Source organism: Muscardinus avellanarius (genome assembly GCF_963383645.1).
Source record: "Muscardinus avellanarius genome assembly, chromosome: 14".
NCBI classification, from domain to species: domain Eukaryota; kingdom Metazoa; phylum Chordata; class Mammalia; order Rodentia; family Gliridae; genus Muscardinus; species Muscardinus avellanarius.
The window spans coordinates 38,904,406-38,922,836 of NC_137800.1; the positions used below are offsets into that span (position 1 = coordinate 38,904,406).

The following is an 18,431-nucleotide window of genomic DNA, read 5'->3' on the forward strand; positions in this document are numbered from 1 at the left end:
GAATATAAGCCGCACAGGTTATAAAATGGTGGCTCTACAAAATGGAGCTTAAGTCAGGCTATTCCTTTGATAGAGATGCTCTGATTATATTCTCACCTCACCAAGTTGCTGAGGCCGGTGTTGAGCCTGCAATCCTTCTAGCTCATCTTCACAAGTAAATGATTCTCTCTTTTTAAACTCCTGATGTGAGTGGGAGAAAATTTTCTGCCAGACTATCTGATCTTCCAGAAGAAGGCTTTAGCTGTGGAGTCTCTAGTACAACCCTCTCTTATCTCAAATAATACTCCACACCCATTATTGCTTCCAAAGCTGAATTCTTCTCTAGTCTTCAAATAGACCTGATCATTCCTCTGTGTCTCTCAACGTACCAGCCAGGGCAGCGTCCTCTCCTATTTTCTTTTTTTCTCTACTCTTTTTTTATTTATTTTTACACAATCTTCCTTCCTCTTCTAAGTCTTGGTGTAGCCAACTTGACTATAGATGTTGTCAGTCCCTCTATTTTGTCTTGAATAATCATGTCTATAACTCATGAGCTCTTTTTGTATGTGGTACTAGGGACTGAACTCACAGGCATTCTATGCCACCACCCTTTTTAATGTTTGTTTGTTTGTTTGTTTGTTTGTTTGTAAACAGGTCTACCATGGAGCTAAGAAAGATGCTACACTGCTGAGGCTGTCCTCACAGCTGCATCTACTCCTTCTCCGCCCACATGCTGCCATCACAGTTGTGCGTCACCGTGCCTGGCTGAGTTTGTTCACTTTGACAGGAGACTTTTGTGACCTTTGAATCAAAGGATAAATATTAAGTACAGTTCTCAGGTTTTAGAGAGACTCAAAGTCTATTTTTTTAAAGTGAGTAATACTAATTTTAGAAGATTCTATGGTTTAAGATAATTCTAAAAGCCATGTGATCTAGAGTGCTAAGGTCTTATATATCTTTATATACTCCACAGTCCTATGGGGTAGGTAGTATTAAAATATATATTTACAAGTTATAAAATAGATGATATAATGACTGACCAAAAGCACTTAGTCAAAGCAGATATGAGATGTGGATCCCAGCCTACCTGATGCCAAGTTTTATGGTATATACCTACTATACTTCCCTGTCCCTATCACGTATTAATGAAATACTTTGCTAATTTATAAAGAAAGATGCCTTGGACTTGCATACAATTTATAATGAGATGCTTTTTATAGGGCCAGAGTAATATCATTAGAGGGAGCAAAGATCTTTTTTTTGCGTGTGTGGTACTGGAGATCGAACCCAGGGGTATTCTACCTCCGAGCTGCGCCCTCAGTCTTATTTTATTTTTATATTGAAACAAGGTCTTGTGAAATTGGTGAGAGTTTCATTACTTTCTGAGGCTGTGTCCTCAAACCTGCCATCCTCTTGTCTCAGCCTCCCAAATACTGGGATTATTGGCATGTGCCGCCACAACCAGCTCAGGGGTTTAGCTTTCAATGGCTACTTCTCTATTGTTCAGAGGTCCGGGGTTCTATTTAGCATTTTCTTTTAAAAAGCTTTAGTAAGTCCGGTGTGGTGGTGCATACTTGTAATCTCAGTACTTGGGAGGCTGAGACAGGGGTTTCATAGGTTCTTGGCCAGCTTCAGCTACATAGTGAGGCCCTTTGCAACCTAGTTAGAACCTGTTTCAAAACAAAGAATAAAAAATAGGGCTGGAAGTGTAGCTCCTATGTAGAGTGCCCCTGGGTTCAATCCCCAGTAACACACACACACACACACACACACACACACACACACACACACACGCTTTATTAAGCCTGGTGTGGTGGTGCATGTTTGTAATCCCAGTGTGTGGGAGGCTGAAACAGGACGATCACAGGTTCAAGAAAAGCCTCAGCAAGCAGTGAGACTCTCAACAACCTAGTAAGATCCTGTTTCCAAACAAAAAATAAAACAGGGCTAGGATGTAGCCCAGAGCCAGAATGCCCCTGGGTTTTATCTTCAGTACCACAAAATAAATAAATTAATTAATAAGTAAATTAATTAATTTTACAAAAAGCTTTAGTAAGCCAGGAGCGGTGGCACCCATTCGAGCCATCCTCGGCAATTTAGCAAAGCATTCAGCAACTCAGTGAGATCCTATTTCAGATTAAAAAATAAAATCGAAGCCTTTCACCTGGAGGCACACACTTATAATCTTAGTACTTGGGAGGCTATGATAGGAGGATCCTAGGTTCCTGGCTAGCCTCAGTAACTTTGTGAGGCCCTTCACAATTTAGTGAGATCCTGTTTCTAAATAAAAAAAAAATAAAAAAATAGGGCTGAGGGTATAACTTGGAGGTGGAATGCCCCTGGGTTCCATCCCCAGTACCACAAAAAGAAAAAAGAATAAAAGAAAAGCTGGCCTCTGTGACAGGACAGGTGCCCAACAATGGAGAGTTGTCCACTGATTGCTGTAAATCAGTGCTTGCTCACCCACACCCCAATAAATAAATAAATAAATACAAAGGGCTTGAGGTAGAGCTCGGTGGTAGAATCCCCCAGCTGCGATCCCCAGTACACTCACTGCCCCCAATACACACAAAGGACAAAGGACATTGAATATTATAAAGCACTGTCCAAACCCCTGTCTTTGAGGAAAAAAGCAGCTTTATGAATAGACTTGTCTAGACATTATTATGTTGGCAATATTAACTCAAAAAAGGGAATTTTATGTTGCACAAGTATTTTTTTTCAAAAGCAGGCTGTATTAAGCTCTGTCTTGCCAGAACTTAATGCAGTGGAGGCGATTTGTCAAGTGCGCTGCTACCCAAACACTGTTGTGCACTTTCCTAATCCTAGCAGGGAGAGCGCAAGCAAGGGCAGCGAGAAGCTAAAAACAAAACCAAACAAAAATCAGTTTTATCTGTCTTCTCTCAAATTGCAGTGAGGGAAGCCTATCCCCAAAACTACTTTCAATATTAGTCCTAACTGCACGAGAAAAAGCTTTTTCTTAACCCCCTCGGTCCTTTGACTAAATCTGGCCCTGCCTGCAATAGCTGAGTGTGGGTGCTGTTAGCTGCTCAGTAGTCTTGCTAAGGTTCTGGAGCAAGGCTGACTTTTTTTTTACTTCTCCTGTTAAAATGATTAAAGTACCAGGCATGGTAGCCATGCCTGTTAATTCCAGTACTTTGGAGCCTGAGACTGGAGGATCACAGGTTTGAGGAAAGCCCCAGCAATTAGTGAGTCTCTCAGCCACCTAGCAAGAACCTGTTTCAAAACAGAAACATAAGAAAAGGATGGGCCTGCAGCTCAGAGGTAGAATGCCTCTGGCTACAGAAATTTTTTTTTTTCCCCAGTGGTACTGGGGTTCCTGGAAGCCCTTCTACCTCTGGGCTACACTCCCAGACCTATTTTATATTTTTATTTTTGGAAACAGGGTCTCTTAAGCCAGCGCGGCTGGCTTTGAGCTTGTGCGATCCTCCTGTCTCCGCCTCCCAAGTGCGGGGATTACAAGCGTGCACCACCACGCCTGGCCAGAAGTATTTTTAAGTTAAAAAAATCTGAGCTGGGCATAGTGGCCCATGCTTGTAATCCCAGTACTTGGGAGGCTGAGACAGGAGGATCGCACAAGCTCAAAGCCAGCCTCAGCTACTTAGTGAGGCTCTCAGCAACTTAGTGAGACCCTGTTTCCAAATAAAGTATAAAATAGGTCTTGGAGTGTAGCCCAGAGGTAGAAGGCCCCTGTATTTCATCCCCAGCACCACAAAAAAAAAAAAAGAAAAAAAATCTGTAAAAGCATGCTAAGCATAGGCCAAGTAAACTACAAGAAAACAGGCTCTTGTATTACAAAGCTTGGGACAACAGAAATTTTATTTTATTTGTGGAACTGGAGATTGAACCCAGGGATATTTTACCTCTGAGCTATACCCCCCATTCCTATTTTTTATTCTTTATTTTGAACCAGGGTCTCACCAAATTTCAGAGGCCCTCACTAAGTACCTGGGGCTGGCTGTGAACCTGTGATCCTCCTGTCTCAGCCTCCCAAGTACTGAGATCACCATGCCCAGCCAGAAGTTTTATTTTTATGAATAGCTTGGTTTTGAAAGGTTTACTAAAATATTTACATTCATTGGAATTGTTTCTAAACCTTTTGACTTCAACATATGACTATTTTCCTATAATTTCAAGATTTTTGGGGGTGTGTGGCACTGGGGACCAAATCCAGGGGCATTCTTCTTCTCTTTTTGCAAGTAAATTTATTTAGTTATTAATTTTTAATACATTTTTATTGGTGCATTATAGGCATACATCCTAACGGGGTAAGAAACTTGTAGAGATATACATGCACACATCACTCAATCAGCCCTTACCCAGTCTCTATCCCCTTCCCTCCCTCTCCCTCCTTCCCATGCTTGGTTTCATGATTGACTTTGATATGTTTGTTTAAGTACATGATGTGCTTTAAAGAGTGTCCCTCTTTCCCCTCTCATCCCCTCAGATGGGTCACCTTAATTGCTGCTCTATAGGATCCCTTCTTCATCTAGAGTTCCTCCTGTTACCCATTTCTCCCTAGTTTTCACATATTAGGGAAAGCATCTGATTTCTTATTTTTTTGTGACATTTCCCTGTAAATACCATTTTTTTCTTCTCCTTTATGGCTGGGTAAAATTCCATTGTGTATATATCCCATAGTTTTGTAATCTACTCATCTGTTGAAGGACATCTTGACTGGTTCCATAGTTTGGCAATGGTGAATTGTACAGCTATGAACATAGTTACTTATGGATTAGTTTGGTATTTTGGTTTTTATTGTTTTGGGTAGATACCCAGAAGTGGTATTGCTGGATCATATGGTAAGTTCATTATCATTCTTCTGAGGATCTTCCATACTGTTTTCCAAAATAGTTGCATTAATTTGCAATCCCACCAATAATGTGTTAGAGTTTCTATTTCTCTACATCTGATCAATTACAGTTTCTTTCTTCCTTGGAAGTCCTTCTTTTATTTTCCACACTGATTCTCACTTACTGAAATCCTGAAAGCCAGAAGGTGAGTAACTCTGACGAGATGATCCACTCACAACCAGTTTTTAAAATAGAGGTCACTTGGATCTGGGAATCTGCTGAGAGACAGGTGAGGCAGCGGCAGCTTCAAGTGCTTCCTGACCGCAGTTGCGGGGACCCGCTGGCCCTTTGCTGTGGAGCAGCCCCGGGTCCCGGCCTTGCTGCAGGGCAGGCTTTGGTCCCAGGCTCACCGAGTGACAGGCTCCAGTCCCGGCCTCACTGGCTGGGGTGTCGGGCTCCGTGTGAAGCAGGCTCCATTTCCTGTCATCATGGGCAGGATGTTTTCAGAGGTTCTTAATTTTTCTTCCATATTTTTTTTTAAGTAGGAGAAAACAGTATGTGTCTTTTGCAGAAGCTGGGAGCCCGAATACCTAGCAGCAATGGATTTTATCTCCCTTCCAAAAGCGGAGGCCCACAGCTTCACCACGGAGAGCGGAGAGCGGAATCTGCTGCTCCAAGCGCACCACGGCCCCCAGCACAGTGGTCATGAGTGCTGAGGCCTCTCAGGACTTGCAGCATAGGGAGCCTGGCTGGCCACGCGGGGCTCCCTCCAACATGCCTCGAACATTTTTATTTTTATTTATTTATTTATTTATTTATTTATTTATTTATTTATTTATTTTTGCAGGTCTTGGGATGGAACCCAGGGGCATTCAACCTCTGAGCTACAGCCCCTGTCCTGTTTTTTATTCTTTATTTTGAAACTGGATCTCTCACTGAGTTGCTGAGGGCCTCACTAAGTAGCTGAGGCTATCTGAGAACCTTGATCCTCTGATCTCGGCCTCCCGAATGCTGGGATCACAAGTGTGCGCCACCACGCCCGGCTTCGAACATTTTATTACATAGTGTATTGTTCAGAATTCCTGAGCATGTGTGGCAGGAGATTTTTTCAAAAATTCAAGGTGGATTGGATTGGATCTGTTTGCCTCTCCCGAATACTGGCTGCTGCCGCTGCCACCACCGCCGCTGCCACCACCATCTTGGTCTCTCCTCTTCAATATTTTTTAATAAAAGAAAACAGTACATGTCTTTTGCAGAAGTTGGGAGCCTGAGTACGTAGCAGTAATGAATTTTATCTCCCCACCGAGAGCAGAGGCCCACGGTTTCACCACAGACAGCAGGATCTGCTGCTCTGAGCGCACCCCAGCCCTCAGTGCTTAGAGGAGCGCAGTGGAGAGGAGTGTGGCGGTCAGGAGTGCTGAGGACCCGGGACACACAGCTGGGCATCCCAGCCCAGCCATGCTGGGCTTCCTCCAGTGTGCCCTGAACATTTTTCTTACAGAGTATGTTGTTAAGAATTTCTGAGTATGTGCAGCAGGAACAATCTACTTTCTAATCTCTTCTGAGATGTTCTTCCAAAAATCACCTTTTTTGTGGTGGCGGGTGCACACCACGCTGCCATCTTGCCTCTAATTCCCCCATTTTCCATACTCTCTTTCTCTTATATTTTAGATAGGAAGTCATGACTGGAAATATCTCTGTATGTTGTCCCAATCAGATATTAAACCAAAATCTATTGTCCAGGGTTTCTCAGAGGAATACATATCCTATTCAGTTGCTGCCAACTGTCACTGCTGTGGCCACTGCTGCTGCCATCTTGGCCAGAAGTGTTGGCATTCTTCTGAACTATGACCTCAGCCCTATTTTATTTTTATTTTGAAGCAGGGTCTAACCTCATTATTTGCTGAGGCTGTCTTTGGACCTGGCATCCTCCTGTTTCAGCCTTCCAAGTGATGAGATTATAAGCGTGAGCCACCACTCCTGACTTTAAAAATAATTTTAAATAGTCATTCCTCTTGAGGAGGGAGGATAAATTTGGCAAAAACATTGATGAATTATATCCATTAGTCACTGTTTATGAGATGTGCATATGAATAAAAAATTTTTCTTCATGTTATTAAATCTTAATGTTCACATTATTTCCAATAATATAGATGCAACTTAAATGTTTGGTCTTGATCCCCTTTGATAATGACCAAATCAATAAATCTGATACTTTAAAATATTGTTATAGCCTAAGCATGGTGGTGCATCCTCGTAATCCTAGTACTTGGGAGGCAGAGACAGGGGGATTGATTGCAGGTTTGCACCCAGCTTCAGCTACTTAGTGAAGCCCTCCACAACTTAGTGAGACCTTGTTTCAAAATAAAGAATAAAAAAATAGAGCTGGGAGTATAGCTCAAAGGTAGAATGCCCCTGGGTTCCATTCCCAGTATCACACACACAAAAAATTACTATTAGAGAATTTACTCAAGCTTTGGTAAATGCTTTCTTATGAGTAGTCAGTAGAATGCAGGGATTGGCTAAAATTTTCAGTGATTACAATTTTGAGAAAAATATAAATATCTCCTCCTCCTCCTCCTCCTCCTCCTCCTCTTCCTCCTCCTCCTCCTTCTCCTTCTTCTTCTTCCATATTAGAAGCTGAACCCAGGAGCATTCAACCTCTGAGATACACCCCTTTTTATTTTTTATTATCTTGTTTTCAAACAGGGTCATGATATGTGCTGAGAGTTTGTCCAGTTGCTGAGGTTTGTTTAGAATCTGTGATCCACCTGTCTCAGACTCACAAGTACTGATATTCTAGGCATCCAGTACCACACCTGGCCCTAATCTCTTGAAGGTAGTACTGTCTAATACTGCTTCAGTGGCTATACATTCCAATTTGAATTCAGGAAGGGCCATGAAAACTAGCAACTAATTCTGACCTGTTTCTTGGTCCTAGATAGTTAAAAGACAGTGTGCTGTCCTAAAGGTCTGTGTAGTGTGCCCATAGTTAATGATACAGAACCCCATGTACACTATGGAACAAGGAAAAAAGGAAAGATGTACAGTATCAATGGCAAAATGGACAAATAAAATAACAAGCAGTCTCTGAGAACATCACTAAGTAAAACAGTTCCCAAATAGCAGGCAAAAGCCCATCCTTATTTGTAATACACTTTGAGGAATTAATACTACAGAAGTGTGTGTGTGTGTGTGTGTGTGTGTGATACTGAGAATTGAACCCAGAGGCATTCTACAGTTAAGCTACACTTCTACCCCTACTTTATTTTTTTATTTTGAAACAACTTCTCACTAAGTTTCTGAGTGTCTTGCTAAGTTGCTGAGGCTGGACTCAAACCTATGATCTTCCTGTCTCGTCTTCCCAAGTACTGAAATTATAGGGGTGCACCATCATGCCCAACCTAAAGAATTTTTTTTTCTTTTTTTGTGGTACTGGAGATCAAACCTAGGGACATTCTATCTGAACTACACCTCCAGGTCTCTTTTTTATTATTCATTTTGAAACAGGGTCATGCTAGGTTTCTGAGAGTCTCACTAAATTACTAAGACTAGTCTCAAACCTGCAGTCCTCCTGTCTCAGCCTCCCAAGTACTGGGCTTACAGTTATATGATACTATATCTGTATGAATTAATACTAAGTAATTGTGATTGTACAAAGTATACGGTGCCGCTGGGCGTGGTGGTGCACGTTTGTAATCCTAGCATTCGGGAGGCTGAGACAGGAGGATCACGGTTTGTGGACAGGCTCAGCTACTTAGTGAGGCCCTTTGCAACTCAGTGAGATTCTGTTTCAAACTAAAGAATAAAAAATAGGGCTGGGAGTGTGGCTCAGAGGTAAAATGCCCTTGGGTTCTATCCCCAGTACCACAAAAAAATGTATCGGGTGCTCATGCAAAATACTTCAGTAAACATAAATCTTTATTGGAGAAGGAGATATTTTTCTACTATAAAATGTCTTATAATCTTGTTTCTCTGCTCTTCTCTCCCACAATCACCTCCAAAGAATATATTACAGAAGGAAATTTTTGAGATTCAATGATGCCTGGACAATCAAATCTGTTGAGATTTATAGTGAATATTCTGATTTTTGAGGGGAGGTGGGGGGCAAAAGAGGCAGGGGATACAGCATCAGTCAAGGGAAAGTTGTCAAAAACTCTAAAAATCTCTGCCTCCTAGACTGTTTGCTTTAGAGACAAAAAACTGCAATGTGTGTAACTTGCAAACCAAAAGCCCACCCTCCCTTCCTCCCTCCCTCTTCCTTCCTTCCTTCTTTCCTTCCTTCCTTCCTCCCTTTCTTCCTCCCTTCCTTCGTTGTTCCTGGAAAAGAGAGTAGATTGAGGGGAAAAACTATACCCAGGTTCAAGGAGTGTTTTTATTTGATCTTGGTCCTGCATAGATAAGCCTAGGTCTCTTAACTTCCCTAAGCTTGGAGAGGTAGAACTGAAAAGCTCAGCAAACCCAGGCCTACGTTCTTATTAGGAGAGCTCCATTGCCCCATTGATAAACTTCACCTGAAACCCTCCACCTCCATTCTAACCTAATCTCACTTAACTTAAGCCATCCTGGCTACTTGTTCAAGCCTTCTTAAAACAACCTGGGGATCCAGGTATGGTGGTGCATGTTTGTAATCCTTGTACTTGGGAGGCTGAGACTGGAGGATCACAGGTTCTCAGCCAGACTCAGAAACTTAGTGAGGCTCTATGAAACTTAGTGAGATTCTGTTCAAACTAAAAAAATAAAAAATAAAAAATAAAAAATAAATAGGGGATTGGGGATGCATCTCAGAGGCAGGATGCACCTAAGTTTAATCCCCAGTACCACAAAAACAAAAAAAAAAAAAAAGGGAAAAGTTAATAATTTTGAAATGGTACCTGTGAACAGTTATGCTTTTCTTAAGCAGTTACAAACAGAATAATGCTTTGTCTCCATTACCTTCCTTCATTGGATACTTTTAATAGGTAAGTCTTACCGTAAATATAAGGAGACATGGAATGGACATAACCAAGACTTTGGAGGCTGTCGCGGGAGGATTGTAGGTTTCAAGTCAGTTTCAGCAACTTAGTGAGACCCTCAGTAATTTAGCGAGACTGTGTTCCAAACTAAAAGGTAAAAAGGGCTAGGGGAGTAGGTTGGAGGTAAAATTCTCCTGGGTTTAAGTCATGGTATCAAAGAGGGAGGAGATACAAAGATAGGTCTGCCCTTCTCAGGTGAACCTTCAAAAAGGTCTGGCTTTTTTCTTTTGAGAAACAGTCAACACAAGAGACCAGTGGCTTAGAGATGAGGGGACACATGGCATCAAGGGCCTGGGAATGACGTCTAGGAGCCCAGAGCAAGCCCCTTTTGACAGTCAGCGGGAAAATGTCGCCTTTGGCCAGTTCTGTAATCTCAAAGAACTAAGTCAATGATCTAAGTGAACTTGGCAGAGAGCCCCAAGTTTTAGATGAGAAGGTTTCCTGGCCAGCATCTTAATTTCAGCCTCGTAGGCCTGTGCAGAGGACCAGCCGTTGTATGCTCAGCTGCAGACCTGCAGGACTGCGAGCTCATATGTGGGTGCTATTTTAGAATGCTAAGTTGTAATAATAGAAAACAAATATAGACACTTACTTCATTGAACTGCCTCTTGGTGCCTGAGGGGAGAAAGAAATAGGGTCAGAGATGGAGTCTCTAAGCAGCACATGCATCTTGTATTGGACACGGAAAACAGAGCAAGAATTCTGTTCTAACACAAAATTATTTTATTAGACCAGAATGAAAGCCTTGAAACAAACCTAGAAGAGCTTTGAAAGAGAATTTAGTCTAACCGGGATTTTTTTTTTTCTCATAACAAAAGAAAAAAAAAATTGCTCTTTCTCTAGAAGAAAGCAGCCTCCTCCTTGAACCAAAGGTCACCTGAACCAAAGGTCACCACAGATGCACCCCACTCATCCCATCCATGCCTGTTCACATGTGACAAGGATGTGGACGTCTTCACATATTTAGTAAAATAAGCAAACATTGCTTTTTTATTTTTGACTAAATCCCGCATTGTTTCTATTCCCAAGACATGCTTTCTGCTTTGTTTTATCCTCCAAAAGTTTTAAGATTTGAAAGGTTCATGTTTCACACAGTATTTCCTGTTCCTCCATCGCAGGCTTTCCCATAAAACAAATGAATTTATGTAAAAGGCCACGGCTCTAAAGTGCCATTAAGGCAATGCTTTTTGCTTAGACTATTTGGAAATTTTCTATTTATAAAACCAAATGCAAAGCCAGGCGTGGTGGCACATGCTTGTAATCATAGTACTTGGGAGGCTGAGACAGGAGGATGGCAGGTTTGAACCCAGTGTCAGCAATTTAGACCCTGTTACAAAGTAAAAAATGAAATAGATCTGAGGGTGTAGCCTGGAGATATAAAGCCCCTGAGTTCCATACATACACACATACCACATAACAGTTTCCCTAAGTTTAGTTGTGTTATATTTCTAGCAAATATAGCATATTTTTACCACTCAAAGAATCATATGCTTGGCCAGGTGTGGTGGTGCACACTTATAATCCTGGTACTTGAGAAGCTAAGACAGGAGAATTGCAGGTTTGGGGGCAGCCTCATCAACCTAAAGAGAACCAGTTTTGAAATAAAAATAAAAGAAAACTAGGATAGCCGGGCGTGGTGGCGCAGGTTTGTAATCCCTGCGCTTGGGAGGCGGAGACAGGAGGATCACACAGGTTCGAAGCCAGGCCCGCTGACTTAAGAGACCCTGTTTCCAAATAAAAATATTAAAAAAATAGGTCTGGGAACGTATCCCGGAGGTAGAAGGGCTTCCAGAAGCCCCAGTACCACCAAAAAAAAAAAAAAAAAAAAAAAAAAAGAAAGAAAGAAAGAAAGCTAGGGTATAGCTTGAAGGTAGAAGGCTCCTGGGTTCAATCTCCAGTACCAACAAAACAAAATAATACAAACAAACAAAAAACAGAAAGCCCAACAGAATATAGTGGTGTACACCTGTAATCCTGGCTCCTTTGAGAAAAAAGAAAATTTTAAATTGAAAACTAAGAAGCTGGGCGCGGTGGCGCACGCTTGCAATTCCAGTATTTGGGAGGCTGAGACAGGAGGATCACAGTTCGTGGACAGCCTCAACTACTTAGTGAGGCCCTCTGCAATGCATTGAGACCCTATTTTAAAATAAAGAATGAAAAAATAGAACTGGGGGTGTAGCTCAGAGGTAAAATGCCCCTGGGTTCAATCCCTAGTACCACACCAAAAACAAAAACAAACAACAACAAAACCAAAAAAAAAAAAAAAACAAATAAATAAAAACAAAAAGTAAGAAACTTTGAGATTCCTTTTTTGAGGGTACTGAAAGTTGAACGCAGGGGCATTTTACCTCCAAGTTACACCCCCTAGGCCTTTTTACTTTTATTTGAATCAGGGTCTTACTAAGTTGATGAGGCTGTCCTTGAACCTGCAATCATGTCTCAGTTTCCTAAATCCTGAGGCTACAGTTATGCACTATCAGCACCTGGCTGAAAACCTGAAATTCTTAAACATGACAGTGCTTTGCATATATTTGGATCTCTACTTAGTATCATAAGTCTAAACCAGTAACTTAATTCTATGTTTTATCTAGCGCAAAGGTGCTAACCCACTAGCAGATCATCAGCTCCTTGGTTAAATGAGGTATATTTGCTGGAGTTTCCATCCGAGAATCAGAGCTATGGCTGCAGATTTTCAGCATGTGCCTCTTCAGTAAAGAAACTTAGGTTATAACATGTAATTTTGGTCAATCCCTTCCTATCTAGTCGCCCCCCCCCCCATGGTACTGGGGATTGAATCCAGAGATGTAGTACCTTTTAGGCACATCCTCAGCCTTAAAAAAAAAAAAAAAACATTAGGTTGTTGAAGCTGGTCTTGAACTTCCTGTCTTGGCCCCCCAAGTACTAGGATTACAGGCATGCACCAACACACCTGGCATTTTTTTGGGAGCCTGTTTGAAGTAACACAATGAACAGGTACATCTATCAGGATGCAGACTGAAATCTTGTCAGAGGCCCTGGTAGTACTGAAAGAACATACTCGTCGGAGAGTTCAGACCCTTCTGAGCTCATGAACTTACACATCAGTGAACTGGCTTCCATTCAGGAAGACTGACACATTCCTCCTTGCCACTAACATGCACACACATCACTCGACAGATTTTTTCCTTGGCTCTTAATATATGCAAGTGTCTTTCTTTTTCATTTATATTTGGCGTTTGTTCTTGATGAAATGCTGCAATTTTTTCCAAAGAGAGAAATTTCTGCTTTGTGTAATGTATTCTCCTAAAAAATAAAAATAGAACTCATACTCTAAGTCATATACTAAAAATAATAGTTCCTAAAGTGTTACAGCAGAATACTTTAACCTACACAACTCAGAAATGTTAATAACCCTTTAAACATACACCAGAATCAAAAACATATAAATATCCATCAAAACCAAAACCAAAACTATACTTTTTTTCTTTTTTAGTACTGGGGATATTCTGCCTCTGAGCCACACTCCAGATCTGTATTTATTTATTTATTTATTTATTTATTTATTTATTTATTTTGCTGTACCAAGAATGGAACCCAGGAGCATTCTATTTCCAAGCTACAGCCCCAGCCCTATTTTTTATTCTATTTTCAAACAGGGTCTCACTGAGTTGCAAAGGGCCTCACTAAGTAGCTGAGGCTGTCTTTGAACTGCGATTCTCCTGTTTCAGCCTCCCAAATGCTGGGATTACAAGCGTGCGCTACCATGCCCAGCTTTTTAGTTTTTATTTTGAAATGGGGACTCACTAAATTGCTGACAGTCTCATTAAGTTGCTGAGAGAAACTGGCCCCTAAACTCTGATCCTTTTGCCTCAGCCTCCTAAGTGCTGGGATTACAGCCATGTACCACTATGCCCAATTTATGGTATGAAGCCAGAAAGGAGTTATCTGATAGTCAGTTTGGGAAAGTATTGAGGCTGCTGAGTTTGGGTGGCAAGGACATGGTGCACATAGGAACGAGATAAGCATCTCTTAGACAGACCCTCTGCTGAAATGAGCCAAGGAGAGCAGAGTGTGTGGTTATCACGATAGCAGAGAGATATCACATTGATGGTTTGTGTACTTGGCTGAGTTCAACGGTTCTTATTTGAAACCAAACTTTAGTGTGCTGGGAAAAAGTCCTGTTTGAATCAATGCGATTTTCATATATTAAAACAACTCCCTTATTTGCATTATAGAAGCTTTCTCTTTCCAGCCTTACAGTTAATGTCCAACTGTGTAGGACAATTGTCAAAGAAGCTTCAAGCTAACAGACTTTGAATTTCACCTGCCGTCTGCAGTCCGGGCACTCTCTTTGTACATATTTTCTCATCTTCAGTTACCTCTCTAGGCCAAACTTTTATTTGTAGTTTATATATTTAAACTCATATGTTAACTACTTGAAATCTCTACTTATATATTATTCAGGCACCTCAGTCAACCTATCTAAAATGAAGTGTATGAATACTTATATCACACTACCCTCTCCCTATGTCAAAGAAATAATCATTCAGTTGTGCAAGAATATTGCAATAAGCAGGGCATGGTGGCACACCCCTGTAATTCCAGTCCTTGGGAGGCTGAGACAGAAATATTGTGGGTTCAAGGCTAGCTTCTGAAACTTAGAGAGACTCTGTTACAAAATGAAAAATAAAAAGGCTTGGGGTATAGCTCAGAGGTAGAACATCCCTGGATTCAATCTTTAGTACCAAAATAAAAAAAGCTATTAGTATCATCTGGGTTTGGTAGCTCATGCCAATAACCCCACTATGTGGGTGGTTGAGACAAGAGGCTCTCAGGTTAAAGGACAGCTTCAGCAATTTAGTGATATGCAGCAACCTAATGAGAGGAAAACAAAACAAAACAAAAAAATCACCAGGGGTGTTGCTTAAAGGTAGAATGACCCTGGATTCAATTCTAAGTATCTCTCATCCTCCTCCTCTTTCTCTTCTTTCTCCTCTTCCTCTTCCTCTTCCTCCTCCTCCTCCTCCTCCTCCTCCTCCTCCTCCTCCTCCTCCTCCTCCTCTTCTTCTTCTTCTTCTTCTTCTTCTTCTTCTTCTTCTTCTTCTCTCTCTCTTTCTCTCTCTCTCTCTCTCTCTCTCTCTCTCTCTCACACACACACACACACACACACACACACACACACACACACACACGAGAAGAATATTGGTATTAACTACTGCCCATGAATGAATGCCTTCTTTGTAGTTTGATAGGTAACCATCAAGTCTTAACTCTCTAGTTTCCTTTCCAAGTCCCCCTTTACAGTCCAATTCTATCCATCCCCACTGACAGGATCCCAGTTCAGATGAACTGAGAACTGTGACTAGCTATCAGGTTTGAACTATTTTGATCTCAGTCCTTAGACAATCATTAGCAAAAAGAAAAACGTGGAGCTGAGGAGGTAGCTCAGTGGTAGAGCACTTGCCCAGTGTGTGTGAGGCTCTAGGTTTGACCTCTAGTCCTCTGCCTAACCCTCAAAAATAAATCTGTTCATGCCAGTCTTGTTTAGTACACTAATGAATATGCATTTACTTTGGAATTAAGCACAATTCTTTTATATCTACAAGGCCCCACCTAATAACTTGAAGATGAGGATCACTACAGTTTGGATGTGGCTGGTCCCTGTGTTCTTGTGGTGATGAGAGAGGTATTGGGACCTTCCAGAGGTGGGGTTGGAGGGAGGTGCTTAGGTCACCCAGGAGTGCTGCCCTTGGAAGGAATTAAGGTAGCTCTCAAGGGACACTGAGTTAGCTCTCACATGCAAGAGTTGCTATAAAAACCTGAGCCTGACTACTAAATTGCTCTCTGGCTTTGTGCCTGGCCATATGATCTCTTATTCCCATATACATCCCCACAGTTTAGTCAGTTTACTGTTATGAGAACATACACCTGAGATCATCATTATAGAGAGAAAAGGTGGATGGGAGTCCATGATTGGTTGGCATGTGCTTTTTGGCCTGTGGCAGAACAGCACATCATGGTGGAAACATGTGGTTGACGGAGCAAAACCATTCACTTCATGGCTGAGAAGCAGAAGACAGAGAGAAAGGGTGAGACTGAGATCTCATCATCACTGTTGAGGCATGCTCCCAACAACCTGAGGACCTCCCACCAGGCCACTACTCTTAAACATTCTACCACCTCCTAATAGCACCAAGCTGAGGACCAAATCATTAGTACATGGGACTTTGGGAGATATTCAAGATCCAGACTATAGAACTTACCATGATGCCATCTGCCCAGACATTCACTCAGAGTCTGAACCAATGAAGCCATCCAGTCTTGGACTTTCAGCCTCCAAAACTAGAAGCCAAATAAGACCTTTTTTTTTTTTATAAAGTAGCCTGCCTGTTATCTAATTATAGTTTAAAAAAAAGTGACTAATACAAGGAGATTGACTTATTCCTATTTCTAGCTATTTCTACTTACTAATTTTGCCTTCCATTCCTCCCTGTTCTACCAAGCCAAATCAGGGCAGAATCCCTATTAGGGCACCCTTGGGCAGCATCCTTAAATATTTCTTAGGAACTGTCTGAGTCTAGTTTCTTCAATACCCACTGCAGCCATTTTATTATAGGTTCTAAATCATGACTGTCCAATTACTTTTCTGGCTTTCTCATGAGACAAGCTTCCTTGAGGCAGAAACTTATTATGTTCTCCAGCCTTTAAAACATTGTGGGAGCTCACATTTGAGCAAATTGGTATTTACACTGTGGTAAGGTAAAGCTTCAACTTCTGACCATGGGTTCACTGAAAAGCCCTCCTTGATCATGAGACCATCCATATTTGGAAGAATCTCAAAAAGAGTTACCTGTTTATTTTTATTTTTCAAGAATGGTCCTCTTTTGTGAGATTATATAGCCTTTTTAATTCTTTATTATAAAACAGGGTCTAAGTTGCAGAGGGCCTAACTAAGTAGATGAGGCTGGCCATGAACTTGCAATCCTCCTGTCTCAGCTTCCCAAATACTGAAATTACAGGTGTGCATCATCATGCCCAACTCTGGGGATTTATTTCTAACTTCTTAAGAGGCACTTAAGATGGGAAGGAGAAGAGGGAAATTCCCTAATGTACATGCTATACATTCACAAACATATCAAAGTCAATCACTAAGACAAACATGAGAAGAAGGGAGGAGGAGGGAATGGAGTGGGAATTGGGAAAGGGCTGAGTGATGTGTGCATGTATGTCTCCACCATCTTGTACTTCATTAAGATGTATGACTACAATACACTAATAAAAATAAATAAATAAATAAATAAGCTTTTCACATAAACAACTGAAATCACCTAAAAAAGAGGTACTTAAAACAAGACTTGTAGAGAGTGTGGTGGTGCACACCAGTAATTCCAGCACTTAATAGGTCAGATGGAACGATCAGAGGTTCAAGACCAGCTTGAGCAACTTAGTAAGACTTGTTTTAAAATAAAAATATAAAAAGGTCTGGAAGTATAGTACAGAGGTAGAATGCCCTTGGGTTCAAATCTCTGTCTGTCTGTCTGTCTGTCTCTCTCTCTCTCACACACACACACACACAAAAGAAACACACACACACACACACACACACAAACACACACACACACACACACAAACACACACACCTTGGAGGAAGGAAAATAAAATTAAAATAAATTTGTCTCCTTTCAGCCTGGCCTTTGGCAACACCTGCGGCAGCCCGAGGTCACATTTTCATCTCCAGGTTCAGTTTTCACCGGCCAGAGGCTCTCACCTGAGGCCCCAGCTGTCCCACGCTTGAAGCCTTCTGGCTCAGGGCTCTCTGAGGACACCACTCATTCTGCAGTAAAAGGAGGAGGAAGAAAGGTGGTTTGGTAGAAGCAGAGTGAGTGTTAGCTCAGAATCCAGTTCTTGTGGGGGTGGTTTTATTTATTATTATTAGGGAACTACTGCTGTATAGGATTGAGCAGTTGGAAATGGGAGTTGAGGGGCACCTAGAAGACATGCTATGTGGGAGCAGTGGATGTGAACTGTCAGCGTCTTGGCCCAGCCTGTTACCAGAAATATGCTTTCTGTCCCCAGTTGCACTACAAGGAAGAAATTTCCATCTTTTGGGGTGCTGCTTCTCAAATATTTTTGTACTCTTCTTTAGCTCCCTTGGTTTCAGTCATGTTCACAGGGACATTGCATTTCTCCTGTATCACAGCACCCTTGGAAGCCTCTAGCTCTTAGGTGTTTTTTTTCCCCTTGGTTCTAGGGATAGAACCACTCAGGGTTATTTTACTGTCAAGTTATACTCCCAGCCCTTTACATTTTTAAAAACATTTGAAACAGGGTCTTGCTAAGTTGTGAGGGTCTTGCTAAGTGGCTGAGATTGGTCTTGAACCTGCGATCCTTCTATCTCAGCCTTCCAAATACTGAAATTACAGGCATGAACCACATGCCCAGCTCAGACTTATTTTTTAAAACCAGGATTTTATGCAATATAGTTTTCTAACACATCCCCATCTAGTGCATTGTCTCCACTAAAAAAAAATGAGCTTTCATTATACCTTTAAATTTCTTTTCTACATGTTCAAACTCTAGCCAAATCCAAGTGACTGTTGTCACTGTGGACCTTTTGAGCTATTCCCACCTTCTGAAAATACAT

At 41.5% G+C, this 18,431-nt stretch overlaps 1 pseudogene across 1 annotated transcript in view; it reads left to right on the forward strand.

The window, feature by feature from the left end:
- LOC308273136 (tubulin alpha-1A chain-like) overlaps positions 1–10,201 on the forward strand; it is a 50,482-nt pseudogene extending 40,281 nt beyond the window's left edge. Inside the window, exon 5 of the transcript in view lies at positions 10,047–10,201. The product of the transcript in view is annotated as a tubulin alpha-1A chain-like (transcript). The remainder of the gene's footprint in view (positions 1–10,046) is intronic.
- Positions 10,202–18,431: the final 8,230 nt, after the last annotated feature.